Source organism: Tamandua tetradactyla, chromosome 14 (assembly GCF_023851605.1).
Source record: "Tamandua tetradactyla isolate mTamTet1 chromosome 14, mTamTet1.pri, whole genome shotgun sequence".
Lineage (NCBI taxonomy): Eukaryota > Metazoa > Chordata > Mammalia > Pilosa > Myrmecophagidae > Tamandua > Tamandua tetradactyla.
In genome coordinates, this window is record NC_135340.1 from 32,276,953 (window position 1) to 32,295,332 (window position 18,380).

General features: G+C 37.3%; 1 pseudogene; it reads right to left on the bottom strand.

Annotated features, from left to right (window-relative positions):
* LOC143655286 (olfactory receptor 6E1-like) overlaps positions 1-6,937 on the bottom strand; it is a 41,591-nt pseudogene extending 34,654 nt beyond the window's left edge.
* Between the last annotated feature and the right edge of the window lie 11,443 nt (positions 6,938-18,380).

Here is an 18,380-nt window from a genome sequence, read left to right on the forward strand (position 1 = left end):
CCAGGCAGAACTATTAATGACCCAGACCTTTCAGGAATGAAGTTTTGGATCACCCTACCAGGCAAAGAACCACAGCCAGTTGAGGTAATCACTCTGGACAAAGAAAATATGGAATGAATAGTGTAGCAATGTCATTATAAATACAAGCTACATCTACATACCAGTTGGTGAAACAAGACTGTAATTATTTTTATTTCTTCTTTATTTTGTTGTGAATATATTTGTGTGTCTATATCACAATATCTGTATCTATATCAAGCAAATATCTTTGTTTTCTTCCATCTCTTACCTCTTGTCATTTAATATAAGATTTATTAATTTTTCATCATAGTATTTAAGTTATATGATATCAGGGAGAAATGTGAACATCACTCAAGGACTTTGCATTCTCTTCTGGGAATGGTTAGTGTGCTTGTGGGTATATGCAGAAGGAAGTCAGGGTGTGACTTTCTTAGTATAATTATTTAGAGATTCAGTATGGTTTGAGGAGAGGTTTATGAGTTCCAAGCTGACAAGGGGTGGATTTATGGTTAATTTTTTGTGTCAATGTGGTTAGTCTATCTGCTCAGTTGTTTGGTCACACACTTGGCTAGGTGTTGCTGTGAAGGTATTTTGTAGATGTGATTACCATTTATAATCTGTTGACTTTAAGTAAATGAGATTACCCTTGTTAAAGTAACTTCACATGCTCCAATCATTTGAAGGCCTTAAGAACACACAACAGGTTTCCCAGAGTTGAAGAAATTCTGCCTTAAGATTATAACATGAACTTCTGAGATTCCAGCCTGCATCCTGCCTTGCACAATTTAGACTCAACACTGCAGCCTCCACTCTTGTTAGAGCTGCCCCATGAATTTCAGACTTGCCAGTCTCCACAATCATGTGAGCTAATTGCTTAAAATCTTTTTATGTGTGTATATGCACATGCACACACACACGTGCATTAAGTGGTTGTTTCTTTAGAGTACACTGCCTGCCACATGACTCAATCCTGTTTGTGGAGTTATTCATTTTTAGACTCTTGAGCAGAATCATGGACAGGTCCATGTTATTTTGTCCACTCATAATTTAAAAAGTCCCCATTCACTGTTAGTTCAATTTAGGATTGTACTCCTGCCCAAAGTATGTAATTTCTTCACAGGCATGGATAATTTTGTATTATTCCCCATACCACCTAGTACATTTCCTTGAATATGACATTTTATATAATGATTTTGGAATATTTAATATGTTAATTAATTTAGAAACTTAGGTAACATTTGTTCATTTATTGATATGCCTTTATCTTCATATTCATCATTAGAGAACATCTTCATAATAAATGGCAATAGGTTAAATACTGTATTTAACTTTATGTAAAATTAATATTTCAAATATAAACTTCAAAATTGCTTTAGTTGATAACTGCTGCAAGATTCAGGTGGAAAAGAGGCAAAATAGGAGGAGGGTTTAAGGAAAGGAGCTAACATTTTTAAGAAACTATTATGTGCCAGCCTCTTTTCTAAGGCACCAGCATAGAATATCCTATTTGACTTTCATAATAATCCTTTGGGATGGATGGACATTGCTACCCCAATTTTAAAGATAAGAAGTCTGGTGCTGGGAGAGATTCTGTGCCTTATCTAATGTAATTAGTATGTGAAAGAGACTTTGTTAACAGGATTGGGGAATTTGTACAAATTTTTTTTTGCTCTTTTTTTTCATTATATAGTTGTATATTCATCATCATGATAATTTCCTAGAACATTTGCATCATTTCAAAAAAAGAAATAAAAAGAAAACCGAAAAAAATTCATACATACTATGCCCCTTACTCCTCCCTTTCACTGATCACTAGCATTTCAATCTACTAAATTTATTTTAACATTTATTCCCCCTATTATTTATTTTTTCTAATCCATATGTTTTACTCATCTGTCCATACCATAGATAAAAGGAGCATCAGACACAAGGTTTTCACAATCACACAGTCACATTGCGAAAGCTATATCATTATACAATCCTCTTCAAGAAACATGGCTATTGGAACACAGCTCTACATTTTCAGGCAGTTCCCTCCAACCTCTCCATTGCACCTTAATTAAAAAGGTGATATCTATTTAATGCATAAGAATAACCTCCAGGATAACCTCTCAACTCTGTTTGGAATCTCTGAGCCATTGACAATTTTGTCTCATTTCACTTTTCCCCCTTTTGGTTGAGAAGTTTTTCTCAATCCCTTGATGCTGAGTCCCAGCTCATTCTAGAATTTCTGTCCCACATTGCCAGGAGGGTTTACACCCCTGGGAGTCATCTCTCATGTAGAGAGGGGGAGGGCAATGAGTTTGCTTGTCGTGTTGACTGAGAGAGGGAGGCCACATCTGAGCAACGAAAGAGGTTCTCTTGGGGAAGACTCTTAGGCCTAATTTTAAGTAGGCTTAGCCTATCCTTTGTGGGGTTAAGTTTCATATGAACAAACCCCAACATTGGGGGCTCAGCCTATTGCTTTGGTTGTCCCCACTGTTTGTGAGAATATCAAGAATTCTCCACTTGGGTAAGTTGAATTTTCTCCCTTTCTCACCATTCCCCCAAGGGGACTACTTTTTAATTCACTGTTCAAATCACTCTGGGATTTATCAGGACATCACTCTGGACAACCTACAAAATCTTATGCCCTACTCAAGGTTCCATGTACTATGGGGTTCAATTAAGCTGTTCACATAAGTTATATTAGGAAATGCACTCGTCAAAATATAAAGTTTGTTTGAACAAATTTTGAAACTAAAAAAAGTTCATGTAGCTTACATGCAGAATAGGAAGCAATTAGCCTTAGATATTTTTGAGTTTTTGTTGATAATACATTTCTGTGTCAGGACTAGAGGTGTGAAATGAGAATGGTGGCAACAGACTGTTCTCTTCTGCAATTAGATGTTGGAGAAGCTATTTGCAAAGCCCTCAATCTGCAAGTATTCATTGAGCATCAATGGATTGATTGTTGTGGGTTTTGATAAATTACAAAGCTAGTCCCTATGCTTTATTTTATTTTTTTATATGGGCAGGCACCGGGAATTGAACCCAGGTCCTTGGGCTTGGCAGGCAAGCATTCTTACCTGCTGAGCCACCATGGCCCGCCTGTCCCTATGCTTTAAAACCTTGAATTCTGTTGCAAAGCCAGGCAACAGAAGTGCAATGAACTGAAAAGTTCAAATATGATAAATAATAAAAACGCCTTGAGTGGTTAGAGAACTTCTGCATTTATGCAGACTTGCATAGCGGCTGTTACCTTTGTTAGCACAGCTGAAAAATATCATCAGAGTTTCTTCTTAAAGGAAAAGTCTCAATTTCTTGTTGGGGCTCAAAATTCTCTGCCCCTGAAAGGTAATATTAGCTCTTGCCCCTTAATTCCACAGCTGTATGAGAGGTGTTTGCTCACTTGCTTCCTAAGTACTCACTTCACCAGCTTATTCCGCAGGGTGTAGATGAGCAGGTTGAGCATGGGGGTCACTATAGTGTTAAGCAGGAACACCACCTTATTCCTGTCCTCCCCTGGCCACCCTGTCCTAACGAATGTCCATGATGATGCAGCTGCCATAGAAGAGAGAGAATTAACTTTGATGTGGGAGGAGCAGGTTGAGAAAGTCTGCCTGTCCTTAGCTGGGGGGATGGATATAGGATGTGCCCATAGTAGGTGGCTGTCATGGACAGAGTGCTCAATCAGCTGAAGTTGGCCACCTCAAAGTGAGAAGTTCTATCAGACTTGTGTCTGTGCATATGAGTTCCAGGAGAGGAAAGTTGTCACAGAAGAAATGATTAATGATATTGGGACCGTAGAATGGCTGCTGAAATATGAATAAACCTGGAACAGTGATGAGAAATAATCCTACCATGCATGAACTAAGGGCTTGCTGAACACAGATCCTTTTGCTCATGACGGTGGTATAGCGTAAGGGATGACAGATGGCCACATATATTTCAAGGGACGTGATTGCGAAGAAGAGGAACTCTGATGTCCAGGAAGAAATAGAGGAAAAACTGGAGAAAACAACCTGCTAGGGATATTGTTTTGTCTCCTGTCAGGGTGTTGGTGAGCATCTTGGGGAAGATGATCAAAGTGAACCAGATATTAGGACAATGAAATTGTGGAGGTGCCTGTCCATGGGGTGATGACCACGATGAGGAGATTCCCCATGAGAATGAGGTGGTGGGTCAGGAGGAACCACAGAAAGAGGAGCATCAGCAGCTCACAGACATCTGTGAGCCCCAACAGTACAAACTCAGTGACACTGGTGTTGTTTCCTATGGCTTCTCAGTCCTCTGCTGGGCAAGGACAATCAGAGGTATCAGCATAAGGATTCATTACATTCTGGGGATCCAAGGACAACCTGGAACAGAAAGGAAAGAGGGATGAGTGCCAGTTTAACTTGTAAGAATGATTTATGTGTTTGAACTTCGAGTTCCTCTCTCTCACTCCTTCCTTCATGGGCTGGTTGTCCACACTGCTCACAGTGTCCGCATTCCAAGAGTCAGAGATGCTTGGGGCTTTGTAAAGAAATTTTTCATTCACCAATTCTCTTCCAGTATCTTTTGTTTCTGAGGAAACTCTGTATTAAATCCACTTCCCTTTTAGGTCAGATTGTATCTTTTCCCATATTCCTCCAAATGATGGATGGAGGCTCCCAAGTCTGTTAAAATATTTTCCTCCCCAAATCCCCCATCCAATGGGTCCCTAACTTTTACTGAAAGCATTGAAAGAAACTTACTTTGGAGCTTATTACTAAAGGCATTTTTTTTTTTAACATGGGCAGGCACTGGGAATCGAACCCAGGTCCTCTGGCATGGCAGGCAAGCATCCTTGCCTGCTGAGCCACCATGGCCTGCCCACTAAAGGCATGTTAACCAGGGAGAATGTGATTGCACCCATGCACCATCATATTCTCTTGTCTGGGCTTGGTTAGCTAACTTAGGGAGCCTCCATTTCCTTGGTGGGAATAATAATGGTCTCTAAGTAAATGGACTTAAATGAATAATGCATGTGCGAGCTAGCCCAGGGCAGGTCACAACGTGAGCAGTCACTTAATATTAGCTATTTTTAATTTCTTTCTGTGTGATTTTAACTCTAGTGGGGCAATCAGAATAAGAGTAAAACTGGAGAAAAGAATATAGGTTTTGGGCAATAGATTTATATTAGGTGTACCCCAGAAAAAACATGTTTTAAAACTTAATCCATTTCTGTGAAACTGTGAGTCCATCTTCAATAACACCTGTTGAAAACTTGTTTTTAGTTAAGGTGTGGTCGAACTGAAGGACGTTGGGCTTTGATCCTACTACTGGTGCTTTATAAAGTAAAAGCCTCCTGGAAGAAAGGAAGCCAGAAGTTGGAAGTCAAAGGCATCCAAAGAAAAAGGAGTGGACATTTCCTTGTGTTTTGCCAAGTGGTAGAAAAGCCAAGGCCCAAGTATCATTGGGTGGCAGCCAGCCCCAGAATTCCATAGTTTTTAGGGAGAAAGCATAGCCTTCTGTTGGATTTTGGACTTCTCCTAGTTTCAACACTGTGAGACAATAAATTCCCTTTGTTTAAGCCCTTCCATCCTATGGTGTTTGTTTTAGCAGATGGGTCACTGAGACAGTATGTAAATAAAATTATCAGCTCATTATGGAAAATGTAGGCAATACAGAGGAATAGAATAGAATAGAAGGAATCACCCTTTGTCCTACAGAGATAACTGTTATGAATATTTTGATTTATTTCTATTGTATTTTTCCTATTCTTGTTTGCTTTTTATTTATTAGTTTACATAGCTGTAGCTATCTCATAGATGAGTTCTGCACTCCTTAATGGCAAATTACTATGATAAATTTTTCTTATGTTATTATATGTTTTTTTAATATACTGTATTTCTGATATATTTTGAGAGATACATGTGCTATGAAATGAATATGTAGAGGGAGGAGAGCATGCATTTGTAGATTAGGTATTACATTTAATAATTTTGGATTATCTCGGTAATAAGAAATAATGAAATTGCTGATATTGAGAGTTTTATGAAGGTTCAATTTCTATTGCAGGAATATATTTTTGCTTTAAATGATTATTATTCATAGACCTTATTATTGATTAATATTGTCCTCAGAGATCTGTATAAACATCTAGGCAATCTTGTTATAGCTCTTTACAGAAATGACAGGTAAAGGCCAGATTTCTGGAGGGAAGAACACACTCTATCGAGGACAGGTGCAGGAACTAATGTGATAAGGCTAAATCAAAGAAGAATTAACACATTGCATTATAACTGTGTGAAATTTGTATTTATATGATGAAGAACCAGATACAAACATGGAAAAATGAATCCTTAAGGATGGGAGATTTGTAGGTGAATTTTCATTCCATTATTTATTATTTTTATTATTGTTTCTATAATAAATTAAATTCAAAGTCATAACCAATACTGTAAGCTCCTTAGGGTTAAATTTGGGTGCAACATTTTAGGAGAGACAAAGGGGAGATAAATGGCTTTCCATGAAAAGGGTTGGAAAAATCCTTAGGATGTCTCCTGACTTAACAGCTGAAATGGGCCAAAATACTGAAAGTGATGAAATAAGTCAAGGAAGTCAGTGGTGTCATACTTTGTCAGTGGACACTTGAAAGCAAATCGTAGGCTTCTACACAGAGCATCCAGAGGGATCAGATTCCTCTACTCCTATTCTAACAAATTGTTGCAATATAATTTACCTTTCCTAGCTACTAGGCCAGGTCCTTGACTGCCTTCAGACACGTTTCTGGTGAGAGACTCCTGTCTTTCATGGGAAGCTTCTGTAGCTGCAATGTTGCCTAAGGATCCCACTTCTTGGGTACTCACCAGAGTTTCAAAGTGAAGGACGCTCCAGAGCTAGACATGGTCTTCAGGTCCTGTACACAGCCGGGTCCTATCCTCTTTGTACTGCCCTGGTCACCAAACATCCATGTTTTCTAAGAACCAATCCCTTTTCATTGTTCATTGACATGGCTGTCATCAACACATCCCTAGAAAACTATCCTGGATAGTTTTTAGTAACCAGTTTCTCAGGAAGCTGCTATTGTTTCTGCCCCATCTCAGTATTACTATCGACCACTTTCCTGGGGAAATGGATGTGCAAATCTAATTAATTATTCCTCCATTCCTCCTGGACAAACAGACATCAGTTGAGGCAGACTCAGATGGTTCATCTTCTGTTGCACTCAAGAGAATTCTTGGCTGATGGTACATACCCATCCAGGGGTATGATGCCCACAGAGGATTCTGGGCAAATTATTCCTTTCAGACTCCTTGTCACTGTAGAGTTGGCATGAGGCCTGGACTGTTAGGATTTCTATTTGGTCTCCATGGAGACTCAGAGATGCACAGACTGTGAACCTATGCAGGGATTTTCACTCCTTTCTTGTTGGATTGATGTAGCTGTGCCTTCCCTGAGATCTATTACCATCAGTGGTAATAGGTGCCCAGACTCTTCTAGTCCTTTCCTTCATACTTTCTTTAACTTTTTGACTGAAAGTTTACTTTGTTCTGACCAAAAAACACAGAACTTCTAATGAATTTTATTTGTAGCAAAGAAGCCCAATTATTGAAGCATCAGCAAAATATTTGTTGAGTGCTTATTGTTGACTGTACTGATGTAGATGGCAGAGATACAGAGACAGAGTCTTGTGGGAAAGTCCAACATTAAACAAACATCAGACAAATAATTACCAGTGTGAGCAGTGTTCTGAAGGAGATCTCTGCATTTGGAGGCTGCATTTCCATAGACTCCTTTGACTTTTTGGAACTTCACAGTAAAACAGGATAGATTAGGATAACTGCAGGTTCCTGGTTTCCTTTCCAGCTCTGAAACAATTAATAAACAATTGCAAGTCTGTAGTCTGTTATCTAACTCCAAAAAGATTAATGCAAATTGCAAACTTTAGCTACAAACCTCGTGGGACAAAAATTTCCCCTAAACCATGGAAACCTCCCTAAACCACAAAAGCTTATACAATCATGGGCCCACCCAAACACAGGGAGCCCGGAATGGGAATGAGGGCTTGTAATTCTGTACAGCTTAATGTAATGTCCAGATACACCCCAGAGTATGGTGAGAAGGTAATAAAAAAAGTATTGGCAAAATCCCTTGAGGGATGGGAGAAAAAACATGGAACTATTAAACTTAACCACTGGGGAAACCCTTGATATGGTCTCAAACATTAGGGATTCCCAAATCAATAGGCCAAACCCTGGCTCTTGTGTGAAGGCTTGCTTGTGTGAAGCTTATTTATGTAGCGGTGACACTAAACCTGTCTATAGTGATGCCTAAGAGTTACTTCCAGAAGATCTCTTTTATTGCTCAGATGTGGCCTCTCTCTTTCTAAGCCCAACTCTGCAAGTGAAATCATCGCACTCCTCACTATGTGGGACATGATATCCAGTGATGAAAGTCTTCTCTAAGCGGTGACTATATGTGAATAATAAATTGCTGTCAATCTCATCATCCAGTGTCAGTATCATCTGTTCAGCCACCTTGTATTGTGTAGTGCATGGGATCCCTCCTTCCTCAACAGTGTGAGTAGAAGAATGACAGAACAAACATAGAAGAATATTCTGAGCCAGGCAGAAGTATGAGGTAAGACAATCCTGATGAAGCTATATAAAGAAGATACCTGAAGGGTCGGAGATGGAGTGTGGGGGTGAAAAACCATTCAAATAAATAAAAAAATAATCACTGAAAATATGTTTATCAAGCACCTATGTTTATTGAACACTGTGATAGGCACTAATTCTATGATTACGAGTGCATGATGCAGACCTGGTCCCCTGTCCTCAGTGCACTTAATTTTCATTAAGGGAATCTTTGTACGGGACCTTGGGAAAGTACCCATTTTGACTCTTGGTCCATAAATTAAAACTACTTTGTAATCCTACTTCCTTTTTTTGGTCACCAAACCTTTTCCCAGACTGCATCCAATCTGCAGACTTTAGATTAAAAGGGGCTGATCTGTGTATGCATTTAGCAGTATATTAGGCGACAATGTATGTGCTCTATTTGAAAAGACAAAGGAGTGACTGGCTTTGAGCTCTTTGTTTTATAAGGATTAGTGAGTTAATTTGACCAAGTACCTCTCACCCCACACCCTGTGATCTCTGGTTGCTCTTCATGTGGCAGAATGACTAAGGTTGGCAGCCCATCTCTCACCTCTGGAACTACTCTTTTGCCACACCTGTTGTTTTAGTTTCTTTGTTGCTAGAGGAAATACTATGCTGGGGGTTGGTTTAATCAATGAGAATTTATTGGCTCATGGTTTTGAATCTAGGAGAATTCCAAAATCAAGGTGTCATAAGATGATGCTTTTCTTCTTGAAGACTGGCATTCTGGGGCAGCCTACCAGTGATCCTTGAGCCTTTGCTCCTCTGTCACATGGCAAGGTATTTTGTAGCCTCAACTGGCCTCTCCTTTCTCTTCTGGATTCCACTGTTTTTTGAATTCTTGTTTTCCTTAGCTTTCTCGCTATCTGTCTGAATTTCATTCTGCTTGTAAAAGACTCCAGCAAAAGGCTTATGACCCATCCATACTGAGTTGGGCCATACCTTAACTGATGTATCCTCATAAACATATCCTACTTACAGTCGATTCATATTCACAGGAATAGATTATGTTTAAATATTTGTTTCTCTGGGGTACATACTCTAAATAACCACACCTATTGAGGCGTGACTAGACCAGTGATTTACAAGAAGGAGGCTCTGATGGCTGGATAGCTGAGAAAAAGAGCATGCATGCCTGCAGTACCAGCTGGGATTGCCTTGCAGAAATTTTATTTCTCACCTGGCCAGACCAGAGAGGACAGAGCCCTGTGGCTCTTAGGCAGTCATCACCCAGCCCATCATTGGGAACCTCCCAGGAATGTGATAATGGAAATTTCAACTTCCCTATGTGAATAAAGGTTTTTTTCTTTTCTTCCCTACTGAGTCATTGTCATTTTATTTTCATGGTAAAGTGCTTTGAGGCACATTTTTTTTTTTTAATTTTGATGAGGTCAAATTTATCTGTTTTTTCTTTTGTTGCTTGTACTTTGGTGGTAAAGTAAGAAATCATCGCCTAACACATGGTCCTGAAGATGTTTCCTTATATTTTCTTTTAGGAGTTGAATAGTTCTTGCTCTTATATTTGGTTTTTGATACATTTTGAGTTTGTCTTTATAACAGGTGTGAGTTAAGGCCCTCCTCCTTTTTTTTTTTTTTTTGCAAACGGATATCCAGTTTTTTTTTGTTAAAAGACCATTTTTCTCAACTGAGTGTCCTTTGTCCCCTGTCAAAATCAGTTTGCCATAAATGTGAGGATTGATTTCTGAGCTCTCAGTTCAATTCCATTGGTCCATATATCTGTCTTTGTGCCATTACCATGCTGTTTTGATTCTTGTGGCTTTGTAATAAATTTTAAGATCAGGAAATGTGAGTCTTCCAATTTCTTTCTTCTTTTTCAAGATGACTTTAGTTATTTGGGACCCCTTATGCTTTCATACAAATTTCCTGATTGGCTTTCCTATTTCTGAAAAGAAGATGTTTGGAATTTTATTGAGATTGTATTGAATCTATAAATTGTTTTAACATGTTAATGATATTTGATTTTCCAGTTTCTGAACACAGAATATCCTTCCATTTATTTAGGTCTTCTTTGATTTCCTTTACCAATGTTTTGTACTTTTTTTGTGTAAAAGTCTTTTACATTCTTGGTTAGATTGATTTCTCGATATTTGATTCTTTTAATTGCTTTTATGAATGAAATTTTTTCTTGATTTGTTCTTCCAATTGTTCATTGTTTGTGTATGTGAACAGCACAGATTTTTGGAGGTTGATCTTGTACCTATTACTTTGATGAATTCATTTATTAGCTGTAGGAGCTGTGTGGTTGCTTTTTCAGGATTTTTTTTTGTATATAGAGTCATGTCATCTACAAATAGGGGAAGTTTTACTTCTTCATTTACAATTTTTTTCTTGCCTCATTGTTCTGGCCAGAACCTCCAGTGCAATGTTGAATCACAGTGGTGATGGTGGACATCCCTGTCTTATTCTTGATCTTCCAGGGAAAGTTTCAGTCTTTCATCATTAAGTGGGATGTTAGTTGTGAGCTTTTCATGTATCTCCTTTATCATGTTGAGGATGTTTCCTTCTATTTCTAATGTTCTAAGTGTTTTTAACAAGAAGCGTACTGTATATTGTCAAATGCCTTTTCTGCGTCAGTTATGATGATCATTGATATATTACATTAATTGATTTTCTTACATTGAACCAATCTTGCCTCACAAGGGTAAGTCCCACTTGGTCATCGAATATAATTCTTTCATTATGCTGTTGTATTTGACTTGCTAGTATGTGGTTGAGGATTTTTTGCATCTATAATCATAGGAGATATTGGTCTGTAGTTTTCTATTCTTTTGGTATCTTGATCTGGCTTTGGTTTGAGTGTGCTGTTCGCTTTGTAGAATGAATTAAAGAGGGTTCCCTCCATTTCAATTTTTTGGAAGAGTTTGAGCAGAATTGGAGTTAAGTTCTCTTGGAATGTTAGATATTCTTCTGTGAAGGCAGCTTTTCTTTGTTGGGAGTTTTATTTTTTTTATTTTTTAAGGATAGCTCTGAAGATATTTGCCACACATTTAATTAGAAAAAATAATATCCAGAACATCTAAAGAATGCCTAAGTATCAATAGAAAAAGGACAAACAGCCCAATAGGAACAGACATTTCACCAAAAAAGGAAGCACAAATGGGAAATAAACAGTAATGATGGAAATTCAAATTACAATAAGATATTTTATACTCAGGCAAAAATTTTTAAACATTAAAAAGTACTATTGGCTGGGGTTGTATGACCAACTATGTGGTATCGTGACCCAGTGACTGTATCCTTTGGATGAGTTCTATGTGGGGTGATATATCTCAATAAAAGTGGATTAAAAAAAAAGCACTTCTGGCATAGGCCATGATGGCTCAGTGGCAGAGTTCTCACCTGCCATGCCAGAGACCCGGGTTTGATTCCCGGTGCCTGCCCATGCCAAACAAAAAAAAAAAGTACTACTGGCAATGCTTATGTACTGCTTGTGGGAGAACAAATTGGGGTACCACTTTGGAAAATATCTGTTGATATCTTGTAAAGTTGAAGATATACATACCCTATAATCCAGCACCTCTATTCCTGGGTATTAATCTAGAGTTTCTCTTCCCATTATGGTAGCCAGTATCTACCCATAATGCTGAATGCAAAAAGCAAGTTGCATGTTATTTTCTCTTTGGAGCAATGAAAAGTGTCTAAAATTGAGAGTGATGAGGATTGTACAAATAAGGGAAGATATTGTGAGACATGGATTACTTATTTTGGATGTTATCCATGATGCCCATAGATGGAGGTGGCTGTAGGGTACAATGACCGAGACGCAGAGAGGCAAATTGTGGCATACACACATGATGGAATACTGTGCAGCTACAGAAAGAACAAAGTTGCAAGGTAGGAAATGAGAGGCATGAACCCCAAGGATACCATGTTATGCAAAATAGGCCAGAAACAAAGAACAAACACTGCATGGTCTCTTTTAGAGAATACTTATGAGAAAATTGGGGCCTAAATTATAAATTGGTGGGAGGTTTTTGATTACTCTTTATTACTAATTGGTTTGTTCAGATCTGTTTCTTCCTGAGTCAACATAGGCAGTTTGTGTGTTTATAAGAATTTGTCGGTTTCATCTAGGTCATCTAATTTATTAGCATACAGTTGTTCATAGTATCCTCTTTTAGACCTTTCTATTTGAATGGGGTTGGTAATAACACGCCCCTATTCATTTCTGAGTTTAGTTATTTGTACCCTCTCTTTTCCTTTGTCAGATTATCTAAAATTTGTCAATTTTATTGATCATTTACAATAACCAACTTTTGGTTTTGTTCATTTTCTTTCTTTCTTTTCCTCTATTTCATTTATCTCCACCCTAATCTTTGTCATTTCCTTCCTTCTCTTCATTTTAGGTTTAGTTTTCTCTTTTTCTAAGTCCTTCCAGTTTTGAGGTTAGGTCTCTGATTTGAAGTCTTTCTTCTTCTTTTTTTTTTTTTGTGCAGACTCTTAGAGCTATGAATATTTCCTCTCAGCACTGCCTTCACTGCATTTTATAAGTTTTCATATGTTGTATTTTCATTTTCATACACCTCAAGAAATTTCCTTATTTCACTTCTGATATCCTTTTTAACGCACTGGTTGTTTAAGAGTATGTTTTTTTTATTAACGGAAAGAAAAAAAAGAAATTAACACAACATTTAGAAATCATACCATTCTACATATGCACTCAGTAATTCTTAACATCATCACATAGATGCATGATCATCGTTTCTTAGTACATTTGCATCGGTTTAGAGGAACTAGCAACACAACAGAAAAAGATATAAAATGTTAATATAGAGAAAAGAAATAAAAGTAGTAATAATAGTAAAACAAAAAAACAAACAAACAAAAAACAAAAAAAACCCTATAGCTCAGATGCAGCTTCATTCAGTGTTTTAACATGATTACTTTACAATTAGGTATTATTGTGCTGTCCATTTTTGAGTTTTTGTATCTAGTCCTGTTGCACAGTCTGTATCCCTTCAGCTTCAATTACCCATTGTCTTACCCTGTTTCTAACTCCTGCTGGACTCTGTTACCAATGACATATTTCAAGTTTGTTCTCGAATGTCCGTTCACATCAGTGGGACCATACAGTATTTTTCCTTTAGTTTTTGGCTGGACTCACTCAGCATAATATTCTCTAGGTCCATCCATGTTATTACATGCTTCATAAATGGGAGCTCCTCAAAATTAAACACTTTTGTGCATCAAAGAACTTCATCAAGAAAGTAGAAAGACAGCCTACACAATGGGAGATAATATTTGGAAATGACATATCAGATAAAGGTCTAGTATCCAGAATTTATAAAGAGATTGTTCAACTCAACAACAAAAAGACAGCCAACCCAATTACAAAATGGGAAAAAGACTTGAACAGACACCTAACAGAAGAGGAAATACAGATGGCCAAGAGGCACATGAAGAGATGCTCAATGTCCCTGGCCATTAGAGAAATGCAAATCAAAACCACAATGAGATATCATCTCACACCCACCAGAATGGCCATTATCAACAAAACAGAAAATGACAAGTGCTGGAGAGGATGCGGAGAAAGAGGCACACTTATCCACTGTTGGTGGGAATGTCAAATGGTGCAACCACTGTGGAAGGCAGTTTGGCGGTTCCTCAAAAAGCTGAATATAGAATTGCCATATGACCCAGCAATACCATTGCTAGGTATCTACTCTAAGAGTATGTTTTTAAAAAATTTTATTGAGGTATATTCATTTATCATATATTCCATCCAAATAACACAATTAATTTCTCATAGTATCATCTCTTACTTGTGCAATCATCATCATACACACTGTTAGACCATTTTCATTTAGGAATATGTTTTCTAAATTCCACATATTTGTGGATTTTCCATTTCTCTCTGTGTTTTTGATATCCAGCTTCATTCCATTTTGATCAAAGAATATGCATTGTATGATTTCAAGACTTGTTTTGTCAACCAACATATGGTCTACCCTGGAGAATGATCCATGTTAAATTGAGAAGACTGTGTATTTTGTTTTTGTTGTGTGACACATTCCATACATGTTTGTTAAGTTTATTTGGTTTAGAGTATCATTCAAGTCTTCTTTTTTGATCTGACTAGTTGTCTATCCATTATTGAAAGTAGTATACTAAAGTGTCCTACTACTAATGTAGAACCATAAATTTCTCCCTTCAAATATATCAATATTTGATTCATATATTTTGAGACTCTGCTGTAAGGTGTATACATATATATATATTTATAATTGTTACATCTTGTGGAATTGTCCTCTTCATCAGTATGTGATGACTGATTTTGTCCTTCAGAACTGTTTTTATTTTGAAGTTTATTTTATCTGCCTTTAGTATAGCGACCCCTTCTCTGTTTGTTTGCTACTCGCATGGTTTGAAACTGTATGTATCCCCAGAAAACCATGCTCTTAAGGTTTATCCATTCTTGGGGTGTAGATCCATTGTAAGTTGAATCTTTTGATGAGGCTAATTTACCTAAGGTGTGACCTACCTTATTCAGGATACTGGAGACCTTTATAAAAGAGATAAATGCAGAAAGAAGGGAAAAAAAGGGAAGGGTTGTAAGATGCTAAAATCAATGAAACCCGGAAGAGAAGGAAAAGACTAGCAGATGCTGCCATGTGTTGCCATGTGATCGAGGATTCCAGGATCATTGGCATCCAGTCTTCAGGAAGAAAGCATCATTTTAATGATGATGTGATTTGGACATTTTTATGGTTTAAAACTGTGTGCTGGTTTGAAAGAAAGTATGCCCCCTAGAAAAGCCATGTTTTAATCAAAATCCCATTTCATAGAGGTAGAATAATCCCTATTCAATACTGTATGTTTGAAACTGTAATCAGATCATCTCCCTGAATGATGTGATTTAGTCAAGAGCGGTTGTTAAACTGGATTAGGTGATAACATGTCTCCACCCATTTGGGTGGGTCTTGATTGGTTTATTGGAGTCCTATAAAAGAGGAAATGTTTTGGAGAATAAGAGATTCAGAGGGAGCCAGAGAAGAATGACATAGCCACGAGAGCCCACAAGCCAGTGACCTTTGGAAATGAAGAAGGTAAATGTCTCCTGGGGAGCTTGATGAAACAGGAAGCCAGGAGAGAGAGCTAGCAGATGATGCCTTGCTCGCCATGTGCCTTTCCAGCTGAGAGAGAAACATTGAACGTCGTTGGCCTTCTTGAACCAAGGTATCTTTCCCTGGGTACCTTTGATTGGACATTTCTATAGACTTGTAATTGGGACATTTTCTCGGTCTTAGAACTGTAAACTAGCAACTTATTAAATTCTCCCTTTTAAAAGCCATTCTGTTTCTGGTATATTGCATTCCGGCAGCTAGCAAACTAGAACAAACTGTAAGCTTGTAAGTAATACATTCCCATTTTTAAAAGTGAACCCATTTCATGCTTTGTCCTTTAAGCATCTTAGGAAATGAAAACACATGGTATATATTTTTCTATCGTTTCACTTTCACCCTATTTGTTTCAAATTTAAGGTGTATCTCTTGAAGACAGCATATAGTTGGGTCATGCTTTTTAAAATCCGTTTTGCCAATCTCTGCCTTTTGACTTGAGAGTTTAATCTATTTAATTTAAAGTCACTACTGATAATGCAGGACTTTCTTCTACCATTTTGCTATTTAGTCTTTCTATGTCTTATACCTTTTATGTCCCTTAATTCTTCTGTTAATGCTTACCTTTATATTTATTTGGTATTTTTATGTTGAACCATATTGAGTGCCTTCTCTTTTCTACCTGGATGTATTTTTCATCTGTTTTATTTGTACACCATGGTTGGTGTACCTGTTTGAATCTCTTGTGTACCCCAGAAAAGCCAAGTTATTTAATCCTCATTCAATATTGCTGGGTGGGACCTTTTTTACTGATTATATGGAGATGCAACACACCCAATTGTGGTGTATAATTTTTGATTAGATGGTTTCCATGTGATGTGTCTCCACTCTTCCAAGGTGGGGTTATTTACTGGAGCCTTTTAAGAGGAAACCATTTTGGAAAAAGCTTCAGAACCAACAGAGCTCACACAGCTAGAGACCTTTGGAGTTGTGGAAGAAAAACACCCCCTGGGGAAGCCTTATGAAATAAGGAGAGAAAGCGTCACCATGTTCTCTCCCAGTTGAGAGAAAATCCCTGAACTTCATTGACCCTATCTTTGGAGTTAAGGTATCTTTTTCTGGATGCCTTAATTTGGACATTTTTATGGCTGTAGAATTGTAAACTTGCAACTTAAATTCCCTTTTTAGAAACCATTCTGTTTCTGGTATATTGCATTCTAGCAGCTTACAAGCTAAAATACATGGGGTTAAAATGTAGCATCCTAAATATATAACAACCAGATTTGGTTTGATAGCAACTTAACTTCAATAGCACACACATATACTTTTCCTATAGCCCTCTGTTACTCTACCCTTTTTTTTTGTACTTGTTACCCATTATATCTTCGTACTTTGTGTGTCCAAAATCATAGATTTATCATTACTTTTCTTGCTTTGCATTTTAGCACCTGACACAGATAAGAAGTGGAGTTACATACCAAATAGTATACTGTGGCAATTCTGGCATTTAATAGTATCCAAATGGGTACCTTTATCACAAGGCTTTATTTCTTTATGCCACTTTGAACTACTGTCTACTGCCCTTCCTTTTCAGTCTGAAGAACTCTCTTTAGCTTTGCTTGTAGGGCAGGTCTTGTGTTGACAAACCCCCTCAGCTTTTGTTTAACTGGGAATTTCTTAGTCTTTCCCTCTTTTTTTTTATCCCTCATTTTTTGAAAGAAAATCTCTTTGGATATAAAATTCTTAGTTGGCAGTTATTTTCTTTCAGCACCTTATGTATTTCTACCTACTGCCTTCTTTTCCCTGTAGTTTCTGATGCAAAAACAGAATACATTCTAATTGGGAATTCCTTGTATATCATACATTGCTTTTCTCTTTCAACTTTCAGAATTCTTTCCCTGTCCTTCACATTCAATAGTGTGATCAGTATATGATGGGATGCATTGTTTTCCATGTTTATTCTGTTTGGTGTTCTCTGGGCTTCTTGGATGTAAATATTCACATCTTCTGCTATGTTAGGGAAATTCTCTGTCATTGTTTCTTTGAATAGTCTTTCTGCCTTGTTCTCTCATTCTCCTTCTTAGACTGCCACAATATGTATATGGTACTGTTAGTGTTTCTCAGGACTTTCTTAGGCTATTTTCACTTTTTATTATTCTTTTTTCTTTCTGCTCCTCAGCTTGACTCATTTGAAGTGTCTAATCTTTGAATTCATTGATTTCTTTCTCCTGCTAGCTGCATTGAAACCCTACTGGATTTTTAAAATTTCACTTATTGTGGTCTTCTACTTCAGTAGTCCTGTTAGATTCCTTTTAAAATGTTCTGTCTCTTTATTAAGACACTCATATCATTCATTCATTGTTTTCCTAATATCCTTTAGTTATTTCATTGTATTTTCCTTCATCTTGAGCATTTTTAGGATAATTTTTTGAAACACTTTGTTTGGTATGTCCGCATTCTGGTCTTCTTTATTGGTGATTTCTGGATTTTTATCCTCTTCCATTGGATGAACCAACAGCTCCTGTCTCTTGGTTTATCTTGTACTCTTTTCTTGCCCACTGTACATTTTAATAGTTAAAAATTTTAACTCTGGGATTTATTCCCTGAGATGTCTATTTCTTACTTTTATTTTTTAACAGGTTGGTGATAATGCAGAGATCTTCTTGAGCTT